Source organism: Triticum dicoccoides, chromosome 6B (assembly GCF_002162155.2).
Source record: "Triticum dicoccoides isolate Atlit2015 ecotype Zavitan chromosome 6B, WEW_v2.0, whole genome shotgun sequence".
NCBI classification, from domain to species: Eukaryota; Viridiplantae; Streptophyta; class Magnoliopsida; order Poales; family Poaceae; genus Triticum; species Triticum dicoccoides.
In genome coordinates, this window is record NC_041391.1 from 661,463,578 (window position 1) to 661,471,935 (window position 8,358).

Below are 8,358 nucleotides of genomic sequence, written 5' to 3' on the forward strand. Positions count from 1 at the left end.
CCGAAATTTAAAATTATAGAATTCTATGGCTAAGTGAGAGTGTTCAAGCACTATAAGTCCGGTTGCCTTGTTCGTTGTGTTGAGCGCCTCCCTAGATGGACCCAAAAATGGGAACACTAGCGCTCAAGTTTATCCCGAACACCCCAGCACTCGTGGCATGGGGGCTGAAGCCGACGACTTGCCATCTCTCAGATTTAATAAACGGCCGCACAGAAGGTAATATTTTAAATTAACAAGCGTTGCTTAGCGCATATGAACAAAGTTTTCAGCGCACAGGATAACACATTGCGAATTTACTCAATAATTACATCCCTGGGGCACTCATCCGCAATTTTGCGGGCACCCTTCAGGACAGTCTTATAGTACATCTCGAGCGTACGATATTCCTTGCCCGCTGGTGGCGCATCAGTGATTAGCTTCTCCGCATCCAGCTTGCCCCAATGCACCTTTGCGCGGGCAAGGGCCCGACGAGCACCTTCAATATAGGCGGAGTGCTTGATAACCTCCACCCAGGGGCACGCATCCACCAACCATCGCACGAGACCGAAGTAGCTCCCAGGCATGGCCTCTCCAGGCCACAGCCGGACTATGAGGCCCTTCATGGCCTGCTCGGGCACCTTGTGGAGCTCGACCAGCTGCTTCAGCTGGTCGCTAGGGGGCACCAGATGGCCGGCCTCAGCATACTGAGACCAGAAGACCTTCTCTGTTGAGCTCCCCTCCTCGGCTCGGTAGAATGCGGCGGCATCAGACACGCTGCGAGGCAGATCTGCAAACGCCCCTGGAGAGCTCCGAATTCGGGTAAGTAACACGTAATTTACATTCACATGCTTGCTTTGCATGAAAAATGCCTTACCCGCCGCTATCTTCCTCACCAACTCAATCTCCTGAAGGGACTTATGGGCATCGGCCTTGGCAGTCTTGGCACTTTCGAGAGCCGAGGCAAGCTCGGACTCTCGAGTCTTTGAGTCACGCTCCAAACTCTCATGCTTTTCCATGAGAGCCTGGAGCTCTTGCTGAACCACCGCCACCCGCGCCTCCTGCTTTTCTCGCTCTGCCCGTTCTGCGGCCGCATTGCGTTCGGCCGCAGACACGGCCTCCTTCAGGGTCGCCACCTCGTTCGTGGCCCCTGCAGTACCCATGTTATCCTTGTTATTTTTTGTTGCAACCTAAATCCTTTTCTGTAAGGTACAAGCTCAAAGTGGTGTTACTCACCTTCTTTGTCCTGGAGCTGCTTCTTGGCGCGGACGAGCTCTTGCTCGGACCGCTCGAGCTCCTGCTTCAAAGCACCAACCTCCGCAGTCAGTGCGGCAGAGGTCAGCAGCGCAGCCTGCAACCCATATTGACATAATTTTTTAGCAACCCTGCGTATATCTTTTTTTTTCAGATCCTCAGTCCGGCTTTTCTTTCCGAACACCGAACCGAGCATCAGGGGCTACTGTCTATGCGGTATTACATTGCATATTTTTATCTTCTTACCTCAAAGCCTGATAGAAGGCTACTGCAGGCTTCGGTCAGCCCGCTCTTGGCGAGCTGTACCTTCTGAATCACCGCACTCATAATAGTGCGGTGTTCTTCCTCGATGGAAGCGCTCTGGAGCGCCTCCAACAAATTGTCCGGCACCTCCGGTTGGACGGAAGCCGCCGGTGTCACGGTCTTGCCCTTCGTGCGAAGGGGCCGCCGGCCGGACTCCGGAACCACTGCGGGTTCTGATGTGGAGTTCGGCGCAAAGTCCGGGAGGCTGCCTTGTGGCGCCTCCGGAGCCTCCCCCTGATGGGTCCCTTCTTGGGATCCCACCTCGGTGTCCTCGGTGTCGCGAGGGGTGGAGGCAGTCGGGATGGATCTACATCCGACGGAGCCAACGACCCGCTCGATGAAGCGGGGAGATCATCATTGGCCAGACTACAGGCAGCATGCGGCATCAGAATGACACTATGTGACGCAAAAAAAGAAATTATAAATCATTCAGGAATCCGGATACTTATGATCTCGCCGGAGGCCTGGCCCTTGAAGGCCATTCTTCATCGCCAACGTTGATGTTGGCGGAGCTGTCCGGGGGAATAGTCCTTCCCCTCTTGGACCCTTCGGCCTCCCCTGTTGGGGAAGCCTTCCTCTTCCTCTCTCCCTCCTCTGGGAGAGAGTCCTCCTTCTCCTCCTCGTTTTCGGGGGAGGAGTCCGCCCCGGAGTCGTCGGACACCTGAAAGCGGGAACTCTTTCAAGCACCCGTGGCCTCCTTCTTGGCCTTCTTCTCCGGCACCACGTGCGGTGCCGGAACCAGCAGCCTCGCTAGACGGGCGTCTACTGGGTTTTCTGGCATGGGAGCCGGGCAGATAATCTACTCTGCCTTCCTCATCCAGTCCTGTCAAAGGAAAAGGGGAAATTAAAACCCGCATAGAGTCAAACTATGAAAAGCAAGTGTCCCGTAAAGGGGTAGAATCACTTACCTCGTCGGCTTGGCGCTGCGAGCGAAATCTGCGATCTTCAGTCGCGGATGCGGGGGCTTCGGCGCCCTTAAACAACACCCTCCAGGCGCCTTCGTACATCGTGTCGAAGAGCCCGCTCAGCGCCTGGTGCTGTTCCGGATTAAACTCCAACAGATCGAATGCCTGCTCTTGGCATGGGAGAATCCGGCGGACGAGCATGACTTGGACCATGTTAACCAGCCTGAGCTTCTTCACCAGCTTCTGGATACAGGCTTGGAGTCCCGTCAGCTCCTCCGAACTACCCCACATCAAGCCCTTCTCTTTCCAGGATGTGAGCTGCGTGGGGATACCAGACCTGAACTCGGGGGCCGCCGCCCACTTAGGGTCGCGCGGCTCGGTGATATAGAACCACCCCGATTGCCACCCCTTGACGGATTCCATGAAGGCCCCTTCGAGCCAAAGGACATTGGGCATCTTGCCCAACATGGCGCCTCCGCACTCCGCTTGAGTGCCCTTCACTACCTTCGGCTTGACATTGAAGGTCTTGAGCCACAAGCCGAAGTGGGGCTGGATGCAGAGGAAGGCCTCGCACACGACGATAAACGCCTAGATGTTGAGGATGAAGTTCGGCGCCAGATCATGGAAATCCAGGCCATAGTAGAACATGAGCCCCCGGACAAAGGGGTGAAGTGGAAAACCCAGTCCGCGGAGGAAGTGGGGAAGAAAAATGACCCTCTCATGGGGCCTGGGGGTGGGGATGAGCTGCCCCTCGTCGGGCAGCCGATGCGCGATGTCGCCGGACAGGTAGCCGGCGCTACGCAGTCTTTCGATGTGCTCCTCCGTAACGGAGGAGGTCATCCACTTGCCTCCCGCTCCAGACATGACTGGGGAAGGTTGAGATGAGATGTGCGGGCTTGGGCGCTGGAGCTCGAGTGCGCGGAGATGGATAAGCACAGGAGGAAGAAGGCGTAGGTGAAAAGGTGAATCCTTATCCCTTATATGGGCGGGCGAAGTCTACGCGTCCTCCACCGGCCTGGTAAAACTCGCTTATCCCCCAAGCGTCACCATCAATGGCGCGGTTGGGTTACCCACGTCCGTATTGGTGAGAATCCCGGATTAAGGGGAACACGATCTCTGCTTTGACAAGACGTGCCAAGGAAACCGCTTCGCTAAATGCGCTGAGGTGGTAGAGTAAAAAACGATTCAAGTAATGGCTTGGTAGTGGCATGACGTCATGCCGCAAAAAACGTCAGCAGATTGAACTTGTGTATATATTATTCTCTCTACGGTAGAATGTGGAATTTATTTTGCAGAGCCGGACACTATCCTGGTGTTCACAATCTTCTATCATTCGGAGGAGGAATCCGCCTTGCAATGCCAAGCAATATACGCGCCGGACTTATCGTCATTGAAGCCTGGTTCAGGGGCTACTGAGGGAGTCCTGGATTAGGGGGTGTCCGGATAGCCGGACTACCATCATCAGCCGAACTTTCATCGGCCGGACTATCATCATCGACCGGACTCCAAGACTATGAAGATACAAGATTGAAGACTTCGTCCCGTGTCCGGATGGGACTTTCCTTGGCGTGGAAGGCAAGCTTGGCGATACGGATACGTAGATCTCCTACCATTGTAACCGACTCTATGTAACCCTAGCCCTCTCCGGTGTCTATATAAACCGGATGGCTCTAGTCCGTAGGACAGAACAACAACCATTACAATCATACCATAGGCTAGCTTCTAGGGTTTAGCCTCCTTGATCTCGTGGTAGATCCACTCTTGTAAACATCCACAATATCAATATCAATCAAGCAGGACGTAGGGTTTTACCTCCATCAAGAGGGCCCGAACCTGGGTAAAACATCGTGTCCCTTGTCTCCTGTTACCATCCGCCTAGACGCACAGTTCGGGACCCCCTACCCGAGATCCGCCAGTTTTGACACCGACAACAACCCATAAATTAGTTGGGCCATTTGTAGTCGGACCTGAATTTTGTCCTTTTAGCGACCCATTTAACTATTGGGCCAATTCCCGGCGCTATGTGCCTTTCAGCCTGTTAACGGACCATAAATGAGTTGGGCCATTTGTAGTCGGACCTGAGTTTTGGCCTTTTAACGACCCATGCCCTTCATGGTCCAATACCAACCCTGTTTCTCTTTCGGCCTGCTAAAGGCCCACAACACAGTTGGGCCATTTACAATACGACCTGACTTTCAACCTCTTAGCGGCCCATGCTCTTCATGGTCCAGTACAAGCCCGCTGTCTCTGTTGGCCTGCTAAAGGCCTACAATATAGTTGGGCCATATGTAGCCCGAACTTAGTAATGGCATGTTAACGGCTCGTGAAATCAATTGGGCCGACCTGTTGCCCGCTTCGATGTCGGCCTGTTAACGACCTAGGAGGTAAGAGGGCCGACCATTAACTTTCAGCCTAGTAACGGCCTTTAACTTAATGGGCCCACTAAAGTTCGTACATGTATTTAGGCCAAATTAGATAATTTGAGCCCATTACGATGAGTAATTATGCACATGACCAAAACCGATCAAGCAAAGGTATTGTATACAGGGAAATACGTTGCACATCCAGCATATATTACAGGCAATTACATCCACTAGGAAATCAAAGATTGATGCCAGTGCAAATAAATGAACAGAACCTAACGTACAACGTCACAATCTGCAACCTCAGCATGGATGACGCCCATAAGCATGTGGGCAAGTTCTTGCTGCTTTGCTACACTATCTCTAAACACATTGATCAGTTGTTGTGTCGCATGACTCTGCACCTCTGATTTCTCCACCATTTCCATCATTGCTTCAGCCATTAATTGGTTCACAAACATACATTTTTTCCGTTGCATTCGTGATAGAGGATACTAAACAGATTCAGATGGCGATTTTGGCAGGCTTGTATTATTGATAGTGGAGAGTGTCTAGACCACTATATCATAACATAAATTAGGAGGGGAACCAAACAGATTAATCATGAGTTATTGACATATTACCTGGCCTAGATTTATTGGAAAGAAACAATGGGGTTGCCTTGCTGTTTTCAGAGTTTGTCTTCTTATCTTCAGCAGCCTACACCAAATTAACACACTAGCATTGCTATCATTGACCAAGTCAGATAATAGGAAAGCAACATTGACACAACGAATGTTTGGGCAACTAGCCTACACCAAATTAACACAATATGGCACAGCTATCGTCAGCCAGGTAAGGTAATACGAAAGCAACATTGACACAATGAATGAATGGGCAACCAGAGCAGCACTACAATTCAGTAATGTGCATGATATGAGATAGTACACTCATGCAGCTCAGTATGCAAAACTACTATGCAGTTTTCTTTACAAAATCAACATTGGCGCCTTTAACATTTGCTACAACTAATTTTAGATCAGATAAAGGTTGGATTCACGCCGATTAACAAAATACACGCTGATGTAAAAATATAGTGATATACAACCGGTACTTACATCAGCATTGGAGCACAGAGAATTCCCGCAAGATATTTTCCTCGAATACAATCCCAATGAAGGAAGCCTTCTATCATTTAACCTTATTTTCTAAAACAGAGATGGGTAAGAAACATGTAGAAAATATGATCAGAATGCTATAAAATTTCATGATGCAAGGATACACACACGCTTCTTAGAATGGAGTTGACATTCTTTTGCTGGACTGGAGCGGACTAGTTCTTTGGCCACTGGAATCTGCTTATTATCAGTGGGAGTTGGGTTTCTCTGTGCTGGAGAAGTATCTATGAAAAATGGAGTTGGTTTATTATCTCCTGGCGTTTGGATCTTTTGCAAAGACCTGGTTTGTAACCCTTCAGATTCTAACATAGCCGTCTTCTCTTTACATGCCTTATATAGAAGAATGGTGCTTCAATCATAAAACATGGTACAACAGAGATGGAATAGGTACTGAAGAATAGAAAGGCATGAGATATTGACATGTATTCCCTCCATCCGGAAATAAATTGATGGGTCTAGGCGTATTTCGAGTTCTAGATACATCCAGTTTTATCCATTTATGCGACATGTAATCCGGACGGAGGGAGTATGGTGTAAGAGCTAGGGATACGACAAGACAACACAGTAATAAAAACACTGAAAACCCATTGTAGAACCAAATTATTCAAACCCACTGATATGAGATAGTACACTCATGCATCTCAGGATGCAAAACTACCAGGCAGTTTTCCTTACAAAAATCAACATTGTGGCCTTTAATCATACATTTTGCTACAACTAAATTTAGATCAGATAAAGGTTGGATTCACGCCGATTAACAAAATACATGCTAATGTAAAAATATAGTGATATACAACATGTACTTACATCTGCATTGGAGCATAGAGAATTCCTGCAAGAATCTTTCCTCACAGACGATACTAGTGCAAAAATTCTTCTATCTATTAAGCTTATTTTCTAAAAGAGAGATGGGTAAGAAACATGTAGAAAATATGATCAGCATGCTATAAAATTTCATGATGCAAGAATACGCACACGCTTCTTAGAATGGAGTTGACATATTTTTGCTGGACTGGAGCGGACTAGTTCTTTGGCCACTGGAATCTGCTTATTATCAGTAGGAGTTGGGTTTCTCTGTGCTGGAGCAATATCTATAAAAACTAGAGTTGGTTTATTATCTCCTTGCGTTTGGATCTTTTGCAAAGGCCTTGTTTGTAACCCTTCAGACTCTAACATAGTCGTCTTCCCCTTGCATGCCTTGTATAGAAGAATGGTGCTTTAGTTATAAAACATGCTACAACAGAGAGATGGAATAGGTACCGAAGAATAGAAAGACATGACATATTGACATGTATTCCCTCCATTCAGAAAAAATGGATGGGTCTAGGCGTATTTCAGTTCTAGATACATCCTTTTTTATCCATTTCGGCAAAATGTAATCCAGACGGAGGGAGTATGGTGTAAGAGCTAGGGATACGACAGGACAACACAGTAAAAAAACACTAGTTGAATGTAAAACTATATGCTAGCAGAATACGTACAGAAAAAACTAAGGCAACATACACGTGTATGATTGGGAAACTAAGATGTCATTGCAATAGAGCACTAGAACAACACTTCAATGTAAAAAACATGGTATGGTAGACAGATGAAGTACATACTGATGAATAACAATGCATAAGATATTCAGAAGCATGATGTCCAAATTAATCAGATGGCATTGTGATAGAGTAGAATGACAGTACTTGAATTTGAAAACATGTTATCATGAATGGAATAGGTACTGAAAAATAGGAAGGCATGACATATTTACATGCATGATCAACATGCTTAGCACATGGAATTGGAACAGAGTAGATACACTCCAGGACATTATATGCATGTTGTACCCATATCACAGGCCAAGTTAGAGCAAGGACCTTGTGGGGTGAAGAGGATTCATCATCTTTCTGCAAGTCTTCTGAAGAACTGCCTTTACATGTTCCATCATATAGGGTATCATTGACATCAAGTTTATTGGCCTTTACATTGCTCCATGAGGTTCTTGTGGATATATCAGTGTGTGCAATTATATTTGACATGCATGGAAGACAACTAGTAGTTAGATTCACTACTAGGAAAAGCGATATAGATGGGATGGGCACTAATGGCGCACCTGTCAGGTGGTGCGCCACTACTATGTACTAATGGCGCACCATTTGGTGATGTGCCATTAGTGTGGAAGACACTAATGGCACACCAGACAAATGGTGCGCCACTAGTAATTTTTTTTCATTTTTCCATACATACTAATGGCGCATCCGTGCGAAGTGCGCCTTACTAGTTCTAACTAGTAATGGCGCAACAGGCAGAGAGTGCGCCAGTACTGTATTCTCTTTTTTGCAAAACTACTAATGGCGCACCGTGTCACAGTGCGCCATTACTAGTTTAAACTAGTAATGGCGCACTGTGACTCGGTGC